At 46.9% G+C, this 18,936-nt stretch overlaps 1 protein-coding gene across 7 annotated transcripts in view; it reads right to left on the minus strand.

Moving 5' to 3' along the window:
• EGFL6 (EGF like domain multiple 6) overlaps positions 1 to 12,416 on the minus strand; it is a 117,294-nt gene extending 104,878 nt beyond the window's left edge. For 6 of the 7 annotated variants that reach the window (XM_077780997.1, XM_077780996.1, XM_077780999.1 and 3 more), the window contains exon 1: positions 12,124 to 12,416. The gene's annotated coding sequence lies outside the window, so the exon portion shown is untranslated. The remainder of the gene's footprint in view (positions 1 to 12,123) is intronic. The other variant, XM_077780998.1, reaches the window with a different exon arrangement.
• Positions 12,417 to 18,936: the final 6,520 nt, after the last annotated feature.

The following is an 18,936-nucleotide window of genomic DNA, read 5'->3' on the forward strand; positions in this document are numbered from 1 at the left end:
CCTTTCTATCTTTTTTGAATTTTTATTACTTTTTTTAAAATGTTTTTTATTTTTGAGGGCAAGAGCGAGCAAGTGAGCATGAGTTGGGGAGGGGAAGGGAGACAGGGACAGAGGATCTGAAGCAGGCTCTGCACTGTCAGCACAGAACCCGGCACGGGCCTCAAACGCACAAACCATGAGATCATGACCTGAGCCGAAGTGGGATGCTTAGCTGACTGAGCCACCCAGGTGCCCCATATCNGAACCCACGAACCGTGAGATCATGACCTAAGCGAAAGTCGGACGCTTAACCAACTAAGCCACCCAGGCGCCCCTCTTTTGGGGGGTTTTTAAACCTTCTTTTCTATCTTAAATATTTTGAGATATAGCCACTCATATCTTGGGGCCACTGAACATTTTATCCTCAGCCATATTTTTTTTCCATTCATTGTGTATCCATGTGTGGTCTCCAAACCTAATGATATATTGAGATGCTTTTAATTTTTTTTAATGTTTTTATTTATTTCCGAGAGAGAGAGAGAGACAGAGACAGTGTGAGCAGGGGAGGGGCAGAGAGAGAGGGAGATACAGAATCTGAAACAGGCTCCAGGCTCTGAGCTGTCAGCACAGAGCCTGATGTGGGGCTCGAACCCATGAACCGTGAGATCATGACCTGAGCAGAAGTCAGATATGCCTAACTGACTGAGCCACCCAGGCGCCCCGAGCTGCTTTTAAAGAGCTTCTGCGAAGGCTCGTTCATGCTCACATGCAATGCCACTGATTGCCAGGGGCAGCTGGTGCGGGGGTCAGAGTGTGGACCTCACAGCTACACTGCCTATGGGCCTTCCCTGACTCTCACTCCGCAGCCTATGACCTAGGGCAAGGTACTTAGCTAGCCTTTCTGTGCCCCACTTTTCTCCTCTGCGAAATGGGGGGTTGGCAGTACTGACCTCACAGGTGTTTGGGGAAGACTCATGGGCTGATAAGAGTAAAAGGCCCAGCCAGTGCTTGGTCCCCAGTGAATAGTCAAAACATGTTAGATATGATCAAATGCATGGGAATAATGACCGATCTGTATCATCTTTTTTAAAATGTTTGTTTATTTTTGAAAGAGAGACAGCTCACTAACAGGGGAGGGGCAGAGAGAGAGGGAGGCACAGAATCCAAAGCAGACTCCAGGCTCCCAGCTGTCAGCACAGAGCCTGAGTCGGGGCTTGAACCCACGAACCGTGAGATCATGACCTGAGCCAAAGTGGGACGCTTAACTGAGCCACGCAGGCGCCCCATGACCGATCTCTATTAAAAGGTGTTTTATTCCTTTTTACTAGGGGCTTCTCAGTTCCTTCCTGGCTCTCTTCCTGCTGTTAGAGTAAATACTCGGTGCCCAGGAAGAGACAAGCCACATGCACGCAGGGAATCAGGAAAAGACCGTTTATTGCGCACCGGTGCCAGCCTGGCAGATTCACCTCCAAAGGCTGAACCCCGAAACTTGGCATCGGCCTCCTTTTATGGCTGGGATGGGGGTGGTTGAGAGACAAAGGAAAAAAGGAGAGGCACTTATCAGTGGGGCCATCTGGGCAGTTGGTGGACGCAAGAGGCAAGCAAGATTACAGAAGCCAAAAGTATGCAAGGGGAGTAACCAGCTTTGGACATCTGGCCAGCCCCTTTGATCTTGTTTTTACCAGCTTTTCTTCTCACTGCCCCACATTCCAGATCATCTTAGGCTACAGCGTGAATAAGCGTGCCCTTCTCTGCCATGCTTTCCTCCAGGTCTTTGCATCACGCCCAGGCCTTGGCCTTTGGAAGGCAAAACCGTAGCTACTTGATTAGTAGCTTTTGCGTGTATCACCACCCTCCTGAGGGGACCAAGGCCGCCTGCATGGAGAAGAGTGAGGGCAGGGCCACTGTGAAAGCAGAAATAGAAACAGAGGCTACGAACTTTAAATATCAGGCCATCACGTGGTTAGAAGTGTTCTGATCACAGTTTGAGACAGAGAACAAAGGCTAAGTGTATTACAGCTCGCTGGCTGCCTTTATAGAACAGAAACTGATCAACAGGTGGGGAGGGGACTGGGCTGGTTTCACAGCTGTCATTCACTATCACGGGCTGTAATACTATTTCAGCAGTATTTAAAAAAAATTTTATGCTTATTTATTTTTGAGAGAGAGAGTGCAAGCAGGGGAGGGACAGACAGACAGACAGACAGACAGACAGAACTGAAGCAGGCTCCAGGCTCTGAGATGTCAGCAGAGCCCAATGTGGGGCTCGAACCCACGAACCGTGAGATCACGACCTGAGCCGAAGTCGGACACGTAACTGACTGAGGCCCCCAGGTGCTCCTATCTTAGCAATATTTCACGAGTATTTCAAATTCTGTTACAGTAGCAAAAGAGTCTCCGTTTCTCCCCCGGAATGCAGCTGATGTCATGATAGATACATCTCATCAAAAGCAGAGTAATAGTTCTCTAAAGTGGTCGGCTGAATTTTTGCTCATTTACTATTTACCTGGCCGGGGCCAGGGCGGAGGATGGGAACGGCATTCTGGGGCCAGAGAGTAGTGGTATTTTTTTTTGGTCTACGGCTGTGACTACACATATCAGCGGTCCCATTGGCCTGGGAAGGCACTCTTTCACGTCTCAGGTCCTGGGGTGGGACATAAAGATTCATGGGGTCGACTGTGCTGATAACGCAACTATATTTCAGGCTCCTCTCCCCAAGTTTGCAGCTTATAGAAAAGGAGCCCAGTAAGTAGTAGTTCTAGGAATGTGATTTAATAGAGTTCACCATCACCAAAAAATTCAAGTGAGTCACTCTGTCTTGCAGTGAAACTTCTGAAGGGCAAGGATGGCCATGTGTTTCTCTTCCTGACTTGGAAGGCTCTCTGAGTAAACAAGTCATCTGGGGGTCTTGAACTGGTGCTCCTGAACTTGGGCCCAGGATCAGGGTCAGGATACAGAAGGCATGGAATCAATGCTCTGTGTTTCCAGGGCCCATAATAGTGAACAGGAGCTGAGCTGAACTCAGACAGCCCATCTGCCCACACATCCACCTGATTTAAAAAGGGGACACTGGTTACATGTCCCAAGGATGGCATCCCCTGAAGGTCATAACAGTGGCTGCTCCTGACTGCTCAGAGAAACAGTTTTCAGATCACATATCACATTAACTGCAGAAACCTAAGGGAAAAAAATGAATGCAAATACCCTCCGAATAATTATAATCCTGCATCTGAACAGCGGGCCCCCAGTGGCTCTCACACGTTTGGTGGTCTCTGCGGGAACAGCTAACCATCAAAGCTTTGGTTCTTTAACACATGGGAGATTATTTCGAACCCTGAGGGATTTGAACTCTCTGCATTTTTCACAGGAAGCATCACGCTGGTAAGAGCCAAGATCTGACGCTCGGTAACCAGACACTACTATTAATGTATATCTCTAAGAACGGAGAGAAAGCTTTCCTGAGGGTTGCCTTTATTTAAGTTACCTAATTTCCTGAGACAGACGCAAAATTATTCTACTTTGTATGGATCTGGATTTGACCTTCATGTGGCCAGCAGATGTGTCAGTGGGTTACAAATCTATTTTTCTGAAATGAAACTATGCAGTGGGAGAAGAAATTGAGAACTACATCCTTACCGGAGCACCCCGATTCCACCGCCTAGGAAACCATTCCCCAGGCGATGCCCTTCGGGTCTCAATCAAGTATCCAGGCAGGTCCTGCATAAGTTGGATATAGACCTTGGCAAGAATTGAGAGATGTGAACATTCTTCTAGGGACTTAAGTACATCGTTTTCATGGGACGGTTGCCAGCCTTTGGTGGGGGGGCGCTGCTTTTAGAACCTGGAGGGGCACCTGGGTGGCTCCGTCGGTTAAGTGCCCGACTTCAGCTCAGGTCATGATCTCATGATCCATGGGTTCGAGCCCCACTTCGGGCTCTGTGCTGACAGCTCGGAGCCTGGAGCCTCCTTTGGATTCTATGTCTCCCTCTCTTTCTGCTCCTCCCTTACTAATGCTCTGTCTCTGTCTCTCTCAAAAATAAACATTAAAAAAAAAAAAGAACTTGGAAAAATCTGGACTTTAAGTCTTCAAACTCTTAGAATTGGGGTTTTAATAAGCTGAGGTTCTAGATGTTGACTGGCTCTTGTGTTTGCTAGTAGCAGATTAGCCTTGGAANTCCTTGAAATAAATAAAACATTAAAAAAAAAAGAACACCACTGGCTTCTTTCTCTTGCCCGAGCCCACCCAGGCAAGTTGCAGTAGGTAGCATGTGCTCCGAATTCGAGAAGCTCAAGTCAGTTTCAGGGAAACGACTTTATTTTGGGACACAGACTTGATTACTGGGAATTGCAGGAAGAAGGCCACCTCTCTGTTTTGNCACAGTCCCCTCCTAGACCCCCTCAAAATTAAAGCACTCATTCCGTCCCCCCCAAATGTTGACAAATGACATTTTAGAGCAGAGATCTGCTCTGGAGCTTGTCCGGATTGTCCCCACTTGCTTGCCCCTCACTTTGCTTCTCAGCCCCCCGCAGTCGGGTCCTTACGCCCTCCCCGTTGTGAAAACTCCCCTCGGTCATGTCACCACNGGCTCTCCTGGGCAGCCGTCCTCTGTGTGGTAACTCCAAAGTCCCCGTTCCCTCTAGCTTGTGGCCTGGCTTTCCCTTGGGGCTCTCCTGAAGTTCCCCGCTGGATCCTTTGCATTCCACCCGCCCCAAATCCCGAGCGGCAGTAGAGGACTGTGTAGAAAGTTTCCCGACCAGGCACGCATCACTTCCTCCCGTATCCCAATGGTCAGCGCTCAGTCACGTGGCCGCAACGCAAGCGCAAGGAAGTCTGGGAATGTCGACTTCTTGTGCGTCCTGGGAATGGGACCAGGGCACATCTTGCTGGAATCTTTCACGCTAACGGTGACCTCCTCGCTGCCACCAGTGGCTGCCTGGGAGCCCTCCTTGGCCCTGACGTCCCTGTGGCATTGTTCATTGTTGATGACCGCTTCCGCGAGTCGCCTGCTTCCTGGGGTTTGTCACCTGCCTCTGGTTGGCTTCCTGCCTCTTTAACCTGCTAGTTCTCATTTCCTCCACGGGCCCCTTTCCCCTCCGCTGCTTTTGTTACGGCCACATCTCTCTTCTGCACAAAACAGTGAGGAGAGCCGCCTTTCCCTACTCATCTTATATCCCCATTCTTTTTGTCCCTTTGGCATTCTGATTCTTAACAAGGTGACCGCCACGGAGTAAGTGCCCGATGAACGTTTGTGAAATGAATTAGACAGGGGAAGGATTCTTTGTCAACTCATGGTCTCTGTGCACACAGTTAATTCTAAAGGCAATACGAGCAAAGTGTAAACCTTACGGGGTCTCCAGGTGCTATGCAAGTTCACAGAGCAAAATCCGTTCTTGTCGAAAGGAGATTATGAAATCTGCACGGATGAGGCAAAGTAGAATGGGGAGGGGCGCCTGGGTGGCTCAGTCAGTTAAGTGTCTGACTCTTGATTTCGGCTCACCGTTTGTGAGTTCGAGCCATGTGTTGGGCTCTATGCTGACTGCGTGGAGTCTGCTTGGCATTCCCTTTCTCCCTCTGCCTCTCCCCTGCTCATGCACGCACCCACGCTCCCTCTCTCTAAAACATAAATTAAAAAAAACAAGAGTAGAATGGGTGGGTCAGATTTTCCTACGCCAAGATGTCCACGGAAGTGTTCTGAGTGACAGATACAAGGGCAGAGATGGTGGGCAGGTGAATTTGGCTGAAAGGGAGGGTATGTATAGGAAGGAAGCAAGAAGCAAAAGATAGGCCTGAAGAAAGAGGAGTCTCATTTGTAAGCATCTTGAGAATCACATACCTTTGACTTTAGGTCCTGGAAAGCACTGCAGATTCTTGATCAGAGTGATTATCAAACTTTTCTTAAGCACTTACTTTGTGCCATACGCTTTTCTAGGCGCTTGGCTTATGTCAGTGATTAGAACACATAAAGGGCCCTGCTTCCCAGTAAGTTACAGGAGAGGGAAAAGGCAAATAAGAATCAACATAATACACGTGTAAATCAGATACGATCTTGGAAGATGGTAGGTAGGTACTGTGAGAAAAAGGAAATCGGAGCAGGATAAAGAAGAATCGTGATTTGGGGGCAGGGCAAGGGGGTGGGCACGGATTACGATGTTGAAGAGCACGCTCAGGGTAGACTTCACTGGATCAGTGAGATTTGAGACAAGATCTGAGGGAGGTGAAGGCATTAACCAAGTCAGTACCTGAGAGTGAGAGGGGGGCTGTATTAGCCACTGGAAAACAAATTACTCCCGAACTCAGAACCTGTAAACAATGACCAGCCCCTAAGAGCTCCTAGTTCCTGTGGGTCAGGAGTTCAGAAGCAGCTTAATCGGCTCAGGATGTCTCCCGAGGCTGCGGTCGGGATGGTGGCTGGTGCTGCGGTTGTGGGAGGATCTGACTAGAGAACAAGGGTCTCCTGCCGAGGGCGGGGGGCTCACCTACAGGGCCCCCAAACTAACCTGTCTCTCAGCAGGTCTCCGTTCCCCGGCACGCAGGCCTTCAGGATCCTCACGACAGAGTGGCCAGCTTTCCCCCAGAGCTGGGGGTCCAAGAAAGAACAAGACAGAAGCCATAACGTGCTTTGTCACCTCGCCTCAGAAGTCACAAGGCATCACTGCGGAAGTATCTTATTGGTTACGCAGGGCCGCCCTACTCAGCATGAGAGGGGACCACATCGGGGCCTGGATGCCAGGAGGGGAGGCTCGCTGGGGGGCCGCCTTGGAGGATGGCTCCCACAGGAGTACGCCAAGTAACAAGACAAAACAACTAGAACAAAGGCTCTGTGGTGGCGGCGTGTGCGGAACGGCAAAGTTGGGGTGCTGGAGAGGGCGGAGCGGGGGGTCAGTGCGGCTGCGGAGCTCAGCTTCACTATCAAAGTGAAGGGATGGAAAACACGCCATGTAAATGTAAACCAAAAGAAAGCTGGGGTAGCTATATTTATATCAGACAAAAGGGACTTTGGGACTATAATAAGAGACAAAGAAGGTCATAATGATAAAGGGATCAATCCAATAAGAAGAGGTAACATTTGTCAATAGTCATGCACCAAAGATAGCAGCACTTACGTACATAAAACAAATATTAACAGACCTGAAGGGAGAAATAGAGAGCAATACCAGTCGGGGACTTTAACACCCCAATTACATCAATGGAGAGATCATCCAGACAGAAACCTGATAAGGAAACATTGGCCTTAAGCAACACATCAGATCATATGAACTTAATAGGCATATTTACTTATTTTATTTTTGAAAGACAGAGAGATGCAGAGACGGGGACAGAGCATGAGTGGGCAAGGGGCAGAGAGAGAGGGAGACACAGAGTCCAAAGCAGGCTCCAGGCTCTGAGCTGTCAGCACAGAGCCCGATGCAGGGCCCGAACCCACGGACCGCGAGATCATGACCTAAGCTGAAGTCCGACGCTAAACCGACTGAGCCACCTAGGCGCCCCCTTAATAGGCATATTTAGAACATTCCATCCCAAAGCAACAGAATACAGAGTCTTCTCAAGTGCACAGGGAACATTCTCGAGTATAAACTTAGAGAGACTGAAATTACATCAAGTACCTTTTCTGACAGCAGTGGTCTAAAAAAAAGTTACAAAAAGGAGCCTGGAAAATTCACAAATATGTGAAGATCAAACAACATATACATGAACAGTCAATGGGTCAAAGAAGAAATCAAAAGAGAAATAAAAATACGTGTCTTAAACGCAAGTGAAAATGGAAACACAGCACACTAAAACTTACTAGACGCTGCAAAAGCAGATCTAAGGGGAAAGTTCATAGCAATAAACGCCCACCTCAAGAAATAAGAAAGGGGTTGGGGCGCCTGGGGGGCTCCGTCGGTTGAGCGTCCGACTTTGGCTCAGGTCATGATCTCATGATTCGTGGGTTCAAGCCCTGCGTCAGGCTCTGTGCTGACAGCTAGCTCAGAGCCTGCTTCAGATTCTGTGTCTCCCTCTCTCTCTGACCCTCCCCTGCTCGCTCTCGCTCTCGCTCTCTCTCTCTCTCTCAGAAATAAACAAAAATTAAAAAAAAAAAAAAGAAATAAGAAAGGGGCACCTGGCTGGCTCAGTTGGTAGAGCATGCGACTCTTGATCTTGGGGCCATGAACTTGAGGCCCATGTTGCATATAGCATTTACTTTAAAAATAAATAAATTGTTTTTAAGCAAAGGGAATATGAAAGATCTCAAATAAACGACTTATCTTTACAGTCAAGGAACTGGAGAAAAGAACAGGTGAAGCCCTAGGTTAGTAGGAGGAAGGAAACAATGAAGATCAGATGAAATAGAGACTAAAAAGGCAACAGAGAAGATCAAACTAAGATGCTGGGTTTGTTTTTGAAACTAAGAGCTGGCTTTTGGAAAAGATAAAACCAATAAACTTTTAGCTAGACTCATCAAGGGAAAAAAAAAGAGGACTCAAATAAATAAAATTAAAAATCAAAGACAAGACATTACAACTGATACCACAGAAATACAAACTCCCATGAGGCTAGTATGAACAATTACACACAAACTGGACAACCTAGAAGAAAAGAACAAATTCCTAGAAACATACAGCCTACCAAGACTGAATCGTGCAGAAACTAGTAAGGAGATTGAATCAGTAATCAAAAACAGCCCAAAAAACCAAAGTCCAGGACAGATGGCTTCATTTGTGAATTCTACCAAACATTTATTTATTTAAACAAAAATTAAAAAAAAATTTTTTTTAACGTTTATTTAACACTGAGATGATAGAAAGAGACAGAGTGTGAGTGGGGGAGGGTCAGCATAGAGTCCAATGCTGGGCTCGAACTCACAAACCGTTGAGAACATGACCTGAGCCAAAGTCGGGCGCTCAACCGACGGAGCCACCCAGGCGCCCCTAAACAAAATTTTTTTAATGTTTATTTTTGAGAGACAGAGACAGAGCATGAATGAGAGAGGGGCAGAGAGAGAGGGAGACACAGAACCGGGAGCAGGCTCCAGTCAGAGCACAAGATGGGGCTTGAACCCACGAACCACGAGATCATGACCCAAGCCAAAGTCGGATGCTTAACTGACTGAGCCCCCCATGCGTCCCTCTAGCAAACATTTAAAAGAAGAATTAATATCAATCTTTCTCAAGCTTTTCCAAAAAGGAGAAGAGGAGGGAATACTTCCAAACTCGTTTTATGAGACTGGAATTACCCTGGTACCAAAACCAGAGAAAGCCATCACAACAAAAGAAAATTACACACCAATATCCATGATGAACACAGATGCAAAAATCCTCAACAAAATATCAGCAAAGTAAATTCAACAACACATTAAAAAGATTATACACCATGATCAAATGGGATTTATTCCAGGGAGGCAAGTATAGTTCAACATATGCATATCAAACACTAATGGAAGGATAAGCGTCATATGATCATCTGAATACATGGAGAAAAAACATGTGACAAAATTCAACATATATTAATGATAACTCTCAACAAAGTGGGTATAGAGGGAATGTAACTCAACACAATAATGGTCAGCTAACACCATACTCAGTGGTAAAAAGCTAAAAGCTTTTCTTCTAAGATCAGGATCATCCACTCTCATCACTTTTATTCAATATTGTTTTGGAAGTCCCGGCCAGAAAAGTCCGAGGCAAGAAAAAGAAATAAAAGACAACCNCAATAAACTATTTTAAAAAAATAAAATGAGAAAAAAAAAGAACATACACATTCTGTAAAGCTGCAGGCCACAAAATCAAGATACAAAAATCCGTTGCATTACTATACATTAATAAGAAGCTACCAGAGAGAGAGAAATTAAGAAAACAATCCCATTGACAATTACATCAAAAAGAATAAAATACCTACGAATAAGTTTAGCCAAGGAGATGAAAGACGTGTACACTGAAAACTAGAAGACCGTGAACAAAGAACTGAAGAAGACACAAATAAATGGAAAGACATTCCATGCTCATGGATCAAAAGACTTAATATTGTTAGATGTCCATATTACCCAAAGCAATCTACAGATTCAGTGTGATCCCTATCAAAATTCCCATGGCATTTTTTTTTTTTACAGAAATATAACAAACAATCCTAAAATTTGTATGGAACCACAAAAGACCCCAAATAGCCAAAACAACCTTGAGAAAGAATGGAGCTGGAAGCATTATACTTTCTGAGTTCCAACTATATTACAAAGCTATAGGAATCAAAATGGTGTGGTATTGGCATAAAAACAGACACACAGATCAATGGAGTGGAATAAGAGAGTCCAGAAGTAAATTCACACATATGTGGTCAATTCATTTATAACCACATAAATGTTTGGAGCCAAGAATATATATAATGGGAATTTCTTAAAAAAATTTTTTTTGATGTTTATTTATTTCTGAGAGAGAGAGACAGAGCATGAGCAGGGGAGAGGCAGAGAGAGAGAGACAGAATATGAAGCAGGCTCCAGGCTCCGAACTGTCAGCACAGAGTCTGACATGGGGCGCAAACTCACGAACCATGAGATGGTGACCTGAGCCGAAGTTGGACACTCAACCAACTGAGCCACCCAGGCGCCCCAAAAGTTATATGTGGATTTCTGCCTGTGCAGCGGGTCAGCCCCCCCCAACTCCTGCGTTGTTCAAGGGTCAACTGTATATATACAATGCAATATTATTCAGCCATAAAAAAGAAGGAAATCTTGCTGTTTGTGACATGGTTGGACCTTGAAGGCTATATGAAAGACAAATATCGTGTGATCTCATTTATATGTGGAATCTTAAAAAACCCCAAAATCAAAAAACCGAACTCAGATACAGAGAACAGATTGGTGGTCACCAGAGGCAGGATCGGGAGGGGGGGGGGGGCAAATGGGGGAAATGGCTCAAAAGGTACAAACTNGGTGGCAAATGGGGAAAATGGCTCAAAAGGTACAAACTTCCAGTTATAAGAATCAAGAAGGCCTGAGGATATAATGTACAGATGGTGATTAGAGTTAATAATAAAGCTTTGCATATTTGAAAGGTGCTAAGAGGTAAATCTTTTAAAAGGTCTCATCATAAGAAAAAAAATTTTAACCGCATGCTGACGGATGTTAACAGACTTCTCCTGGTGATCATTTCCTTATACAAATATTGAATCATTATGCTGTGCCCCTGAAACTAAGGAAGTCTTACGTGTCAATTACATCCCAGTAAAGAAACTGCGTATAAAAAAGACTTTTATACGGTGACTAAAATGGGGAGTTACGGGAAGGTTCTGAGCACAGGAATGACATGAGCTCACTTACGTTTTAGAGTCTCACTCTGGCTGCTGTGGTGTGGTGTGTCATGATGAGCATTTTTGAAGATGAACATGACCCTGCTCTTTAGGAAGTGCTCAAACTCCAGTAAGGGAATCCATTAGGGTGCTAGTATAAGAATCTAGATCATCCAATAATCCTGGGTCCTCATGATAAAGAGGACCTGCCCCCGACAGAGGCAGGAGAAATAGAAAGGCAAATATGACTTATAAACGTGTTTTAAAGGACAAATGCCCCCATCAATGACTGATTTGATACATGAGGTGAGACGGTAAGCAAAAAGATAAAAAATACGGGAAGTCTGAGCCTTTGAGACCTGAAGAATCTACTTTGAAGGGAGAGGTGAGGTCAGCAGAGGGTACTCTCCTTAAAAACCAACAACCAAATTATTCTGAATAGAGATGAGACGGAGCTCCTGGGACAGCCCTGAGAACAAATTTCAGACTTAAGGGCGCCTGGTGGCTTAGGTCATCATCTTAACAGTTTGTGAGTTCGAGCCCCGTTTTGGGCTCCCAGCTCTCAGCGCAGAGCCCACTTTGGATCCTCTGTCGCCCTCTCCCTCTGCCCCTCCCCCACTCATGCTCTCTCAAAAATAAATAAAAACACTTAAAGAGAAAATTCCAGGCTTCGAGCAGTGCGTTAGTATTAATGCAGGAGAGCACAGTTAGTGGGCTTAAAGAGAAGGCTGTTAAATGCACCTTCCATCTCCTTTCACCCTTGAATCTGACCCCAAGTCAAAGCAGAGGACTATGGAAAAGAAGCAGTGTTTATGGCCATAACCTTCACCATCCACGGGAAAACCACCGTCTTCACCGGCAGCGGCTTCCCCTCTCCCTCTTACCTTGCTTCCGCTCCTCTCTCGTGGCTTTTCTCTCCTTGCGTGTGGACCCACGTGCAGGTGATGACGCCCGATGACGGGGCCCGGAGGTAGAGCAAGAGTGCGAGGCATTTGTCGTTTCTGGGCTGCTCCGTTACTCAAGGGTGCAATTCCCAGGCATATTTGGTTATATCTGGCCGAACAGCAGAAAGAATCCCTTTCAGAATCAGTTAAGGGGTGGAAAGGTTTGGCGAGGCCCCAAGCCCGCGGTGGCCGGTCCGGCAGCAGCCCGCAGCAGAGGAGGGACGCGGGACGAAGAGTGGCGCTCGGGCTTTGGAGAACGCGGAAGGAGAGAGGGAGACGGCGGTCGGCGCAGGNAGCACGGCCCACGCTTGACTGCGGCCCCCGCGCAGGCGCAGGCGCAGGCGCAGGCGAAGCCCTCGGGCCCACACTTCATCGGAGACGGGCTCTCCGTGCGGTTCCCAGTGACCCGGCCGTCTGCGGGCCGCACAGAGGCTCCAGAGCTGTTCCTTTGTCCTTGAGCGTCCCCACGGCAAATGCACGCCTCCTGGGCTTGCGCACTCAAGACGAGCTGGAAGAATCCAGGCGCACACGGCGCTGTCGCTAAGAAACCAAACGCGCGCGGGGACTGGAATGGGTGATGCATGTTTTCAGTCCCAGCACCGAACATGGGTGTGATTCTCCCCCTCTGAGTTACCCCTTCAGGAGGTTTTTCCTGGTGTCAGAGTTTGGGGCGTCCTCCGGAGGCAAGGATATGAACACCAGTTGTCTGCCTGGGAGGGGGTTCCCACGAAAGGAGGGGAGCAGGACTTGAGCCTCAGGCATGGGAAGGGGCAATAAGGGCTGGCTGGGTCCTCAACAACCGCCGTCGGGGACCTCTGGGAGCCAGCCTAGGACCTTCTGGAAGTTAGCCTCGCCAGGATGGCGAGGGGGCTGCAATGCCCGTCCCGGCCGATTGTCATCTGATTGCGTGCTGCTTCCAGAACAGTGCCTTTCCAACACTTCGGCGTGTCTGTACAGCAAACACCTTCAGGCAACCAGAAAAATAGCTTTCGGGCCGAGAAACACAGGGGTTCACCGGGAACAGCCTTCAGCGCTGGGAGAGGGGGGCGCGGCGCAGGTGTGGCGTCTAACTCCGCCGCCAGCCAGAGTGATAGACGGGATCGACGACAAATGAGGCCCCCTGAGCCGCACTCTGCAATAGCGGCCCACCGGCCTGGACTGTCCTCAGCACCCTGGAAAAGCATCATGGAGAACCCGGGGCCAACCTCTCCCTGCATGCAGGCACGCTGGAAATACAACGTGTTCCCTCGACTCCGATGCAGGCCCCAATCTTAGCTCCGCGCTCATAAGCGGAATGACTCCGGGAAATTGTTTCACTCGCCTGAACCATCTATAAAAACAGACATAATAAATAATACCTGACTTGGAAGCTGAGGTGAAGTTCAAGGGAAGGGATATATGAAAAATGTAGCATATATTAAATGCTCTAGATGTCTGTGACGTTGAATGGCAGGATGTGGATATTGGCACATTCTCCTTTTTTCTTGCTCTGAGAAGTCAATAGAGTATAGCCCGCAAAAAGTCCAACAGTTAAAAAGTATAAAATGACCCCCAGGCCAGCCCCAGTTCCCCAGCTCAGAGGAATTACTGTAGCCAGTTTCTTGTGTTTCTTTCAAAATACCGTTTGTAATATATACATATATATACAAACATATACATATAGCATACACATATATGTAACATTCAGCACCTTCCCCTTTAAAATTTATTATTTTATTTTATTTTTTATTATTAAGAGAGCAGGGTTGGGGCAGAGAGAGCCAGGGGCAGAGGATCTGAAGCAGGCTCCATGCTGATAGCAGCGAGCCACCCATGAACCATGAGATCACGACCTGAGCCCAAGTCAGATGCTCAACCGACTGAGCCACCCAGGCACCCCTAAAATTTAATTTCTTTTGAAGTCATTCCGTGGCAACACACACACTTAGTTCTATGGCCACAGTATTACCATTATTGCTAGTGGCCCGTTCCCCAATCTTGACGCTGATTTCGTTAGTGTCCTCAAATTCTGCGTTGTCAGAGTTGAAAAGATTTAGCCATCGCATAGTCCAAAACTCTCGCCTTACCCCTGAGGGGGGAGGCCCACAAAATGGAAGGCTAATAATGGGTGGACACGAACCCCGTTCTCACACAGTACCTTTTTTTCTGATTTGAAGAATAATGCAGATCGACAGTAGAAAAATGAGGAAACACAGAAACATGTGTAAGGCAAATCTAAAAGGAATTATTTTAGCGGATCCCTTACTTGGCTTGTCTCTGAGTTTTCATACACCGAAGACCACGTTCAGACTCTGTTAAAAGTTAAGTTGATTATTTACAGACTCACCTCTTGGGAACGTGTCCAGAATATGTCTGAGGGAAGGTGATCCCAACAGGCAGGGGAGCAGCTAATGAGGGTAAACCACCAAAGCAATCTCATTGTTCCTGGGGCAGTTCATTGCAGTGTAGACAGATTAAAATATTTTCACGGGGAACCTACTTTTCTAGAGGCCCCCAGGAGATCTGCCTTCAGACTTCAATGCACCAAATTAGGTTTGAGGCTCACGTAGGCCCCGTGGCAGGGATAGTGCAGGTAATAACCTTAGAGAGAATGATTGCTCTGACTCCTTGACTTTTGCTTAGTTTCCTATAGAACCGGCAAACAATCAGATGAGGCTTATTCTTAGGACCAAGGGGCTGATTAGAAGCAGCCTCTCCGTGCTTTCTTCACAGAGATAGATGAGCCTGACGTTGGGGGTCCCAGCAGACTGGGCAGAGCAGGAGACCACCAAGGTAGAGGAGCTCAGAAATTTAGATTTTCTCCTTCTAGTATCCAGTTAGGCTGGAGGTTAGGGCAGCAACCCTCTTTCTATGAGAAGATATTTTTGCTGCCTGACATCAATATAACTTAGTTACATACACATTCTATTCATGTCCATCCCAGAACCAATCTCTTTAGTCATGGGACATCCATGCTCAACTTGGCTTCGGCTGAGTCCTGAGGGAGGTTATCCTGATGAGGCTGAAACAATTCAGGCTGCAGGGGATGAAGAAAAACTGTTTAATGCACATGGGGTCTCCCTTGGGGGGTGATGAAAACGTTTTGGAACAAAACAGAGGTGAAGGTTGCACAACACTGTGAATGCACTAAATGCTGCCGAATTGTACACTTCAAAATAGTCAATTGCATGTTATGTGAATTTCACCTCGGTATAAACAAACAGGTCACACCTACAGCCATGCTTGGAACTTCAAGAGGAGTCAACCCCGGCCCCCCTTTGCCCCCCAGACTGCATGGCTGATACAGAATGCAGAATGGAAGTGTTGGGCATTGGGCAGATAACTCGCTGTGTACCACAAAACCCCTATTCAGATCACACCCAGGGGTGGGGAGTGGAGATCACACCCAGGGTTAGAGGTCACAGCAGTCTTAGGATCTAATACTGGCTTAGCTCTTCTCACACATTTGCTTTGTGGTTTGAGAAAATTACTCACCTGCTTTGAGCCTCACCTGTTAAATGGGGATAATGCCTATGGTGTGTGAGCGTCCTGGGGATTAGCTGGGTCAACCCATAAAAACCACTGGCACACATAATACATAGTAGTCAATACGGACGCGCTCATTCCAGTCGGGAAAAGAAGTCTGCAGGGTGTGTTACTTGACAATGAGAAGAAAGGCAAGGTGACTCTCAAATGTCCAGCTTAGGGATTGGTGGATGACGGAATAGTGAAAGAGCAGTTCTAGCGGGAAGTTGATGAGTCTGGTTTTGGACATGCTACACTTGAGCCAGCCAAAGCAAATTCACATGGAACTTTCTAAGCACTCAGTGGGATATGTTAATCGGCAAGAGTGGTTAAGGCTGGAGATGTGGAATTGAGAGTCATCATTTGTAGGCTACAGTGAAAGTCCCAAGAGTGGATAAAAATATGCCATAAATTTATGTAGTGAGCAGAGCAGTGGGCCGTGGATGCCACTTATGAATACTGAGATTTAGAGTGGCTATAGGAGGCCCTAAATAAGACATACGGTGAATTAGACAGAAGGGAAGGTAGGTGAGAGTAATATCATTAGGATGAAGTGAGTCTAGAATGTCAAGAAGGAGCAAATGGCCAATAGTGTTGAATACAGCAGAGAGGTCTGATAAGATATGGACTAAAAATTGTCCAGTGGCTTTCACAGCATGGTGGTCATTGGTGATTTGTGGCCATTCCCGGACCAGATTTGATGGAGTGATTAGGACAGAATCCAGACTGCTTGTGGGGTAGAGGGGAGATGAGGAGGTAGAGACAGCAGGTGTGCATGCCCCTTCCAAGTGAGCGAAGAGCAGGTGGGTGTGCCCAGTGAAGGATCAGGAAAGGCTTGTCAGAGCGACATACTTGAAGAGATCTACGGACCTAAAGAAAAAGGCAGTGCAGAGGGAGAGGGTGAAGACAGAGAAAACTGAATGGGTGATTGGTTGACGGGTGACAGAGAAAACTGAATGACGAAGGTTCTGGAGAAGAAGGAGGCTACAGTCAGAATCAGAGATTGAAGGGTTGGCCTTGAGAAGAGACATCTCATGTTTGGGGACTGATGGGAGAGGTAAGAACGGGATCCGATGCAAATTAGTTCATAGGTTGGAAGGGAGCAGATGAGAAGACATACCTGATGACCTTATTGTTCTAGAACAAGAGTCAGTACAATTTTGGGGCACCTGGGTGGCTTAGTCGGTTAAGCGTCCGACTTTCGCTTAGGTCATGATCTCGTAGTTCGTGGGTTCGAGCCCCACGTCGGGCTCTGTGCTGACTGCCAGCTCAGAGCCTGGAGCCTGTTTCAGCCTGTGACTCCCTCTCTCTCTAACCCTCCCCTGCTCACGCTGTCTCTCTCTCTCTCCTAAAAATAAATAAAACATTAAAAAAAAAGAGTCAGTACAATTTTTCAATAAAGGACAAGCTAATATTTTAGGCTTTACAGGCCACATAAGCTCTGTCACAACTCCTCAATCTTACCATTGTAATGCAAAACCAGACACAGACAATATGTAAACAAATGGGTGTGGCTGTGTTCCAATAAAAGTTTATTTATAGGGGCGCCTGGACGGCTTAGTCGGTTAAGCGTCCGACTTTCGCTTAGGTCATGATCTCGCGGTTCGTGGGTTCGAGCCCCGCGTCGGGCTCTGTGCTGACTGCCGGCTCAGAGCCTGGAGCCTGTTTCAGTCTGTGACTCCCTCTCTCTGTGACCCTCCCCTGCTCACCCTGTCTCTCTCTCTCTCTCTCTCTCTCCTAGAAATAAATAAAAAAAATTTAAAAAAAGTAAATAAATAAAACTTTATAAAAAACCTGTGGTGAACTGGATTTGGCCTGTGGAGTTTGGAGCTGGCCAACCTGTTCCTGGAGATGTAGGAAAAGTGTGCCATCTGCTGGAAGTGGCGGGGGGTGGGGAGTGAGAAGCATATTAAATGTCTNAGGAAAGTTTCCATCAGCCCTGAGGGACAGGCTGTGGCCGGAGTCTAGGATTTTGTGACTGCACCAACCTGTCGCACTGGGGGTAGTGGACTCCCCTTTAGTAGGGGTAAAATGCGAAGGCAGATTGAGTATGCTGGTTTGGAGCTTTGCCCACCGTGGGTGGTGGTATAACAGTGATACAAGGCAGTTGGGTGTGCCGATGAGAGCGTGTTCAATACGAGCTGTGTGGTCTACACTTGGGAGAGAAATCAGGCCAGGAGTAGACTTCTACACGGGGAGGAAGTAGGATGGCCAGAAGCAGGAAGAGAAGGAAGGCTGGAAATGGGGCAAAGATAAGAGACTGTGGTTGGATCACAGGATTTAAGGAGGGGGGTGGAGCAGTGATGGTCTAGACAGGTCCTGGGGCTGATGAATGGGGCTGCTGAGGTAGAGTGGAGGTGAAGGTCATCAGCGGGCGTTCTTCAGAGATGGTCACCTCCACCGGTCCACTCTGCGATTGTACAGATTGATGCCCACAGTCCGCATCAGTAAAGCTGTTCCTGCTGTCATTAGCCCTCTATCTTTCATTGATGTAAAAAAGCCGCATATTAGACATCCCCTTGTAGGCATAATTCGCTTGTTTCACTTTGCTGAAACAACATATGAGAAATTGCATGTTCATTGCATACACATCTTGGATAACTGGTCCACGTCCAGAAACTTGGAGGGTGAGCTTCCCAGATTGCTGGCTTAGGGATTACTGGATCGTGATGGACTGACCGAGACCATTTTCTTTAATGAAACCCAGGCGTTATTTTCATTCTGTTTTTGTACTGCTGTTTGCAGGTTAGTTTTACATACTAGAGTTTTGCAGACCTTGCAATGTTGGACACACTAATGAATTCCAGTGCAAGTTGAAAAAATGATTTCTAATCTTTCACCACATAAATAACTCGTTTGAGAGAGACTGTGAGGGCTATTTGAATGTCTTTCTATGATGAATTGTTACCTTAGGGTTGGTGGCATTTTAACACTGAACACACTGATTCCACTGTCTAAGAATGGAGTTTGGTCTTAGCATCTGATAGTTTTTCTAGCAACTGAATCATCTCACTCCATCACTGTCTGTTTACATGGGAAAGACATACCTCGAACAGGAAATATATGTTCAGCTGGGACCTTCCAGTAAGTTAGGAAACACATCCAAGGGAAAGTTTGGATTTAGTCTTTCATTTCTGCTGCGAGCCCAGGAAAGAAAGGCATTGGTTCTTTAGGGGACGTTAGCCTTTTGATACTTTTTTGAGCAACAGATCCAATCCTTTAAGACAACAGGAAACACATTAGGAAATT

This window comes from Crocuta crocuta, unplaced genomic scaffold (genome assembly GCF_008692635.1).
Source record: "Crocuta crocuta isolate KB4526 unplaced genomic scaffold, BGI_CrCroc_1.0 scaffold2174, whole genome shotgun sequence".
NCBI classification, from domain to species: Eukaryota; Metazoa; Chordata; class Mammalia; order Carnivora; family Hyaenidae; genus Crocuta; species Crocuta crocuta.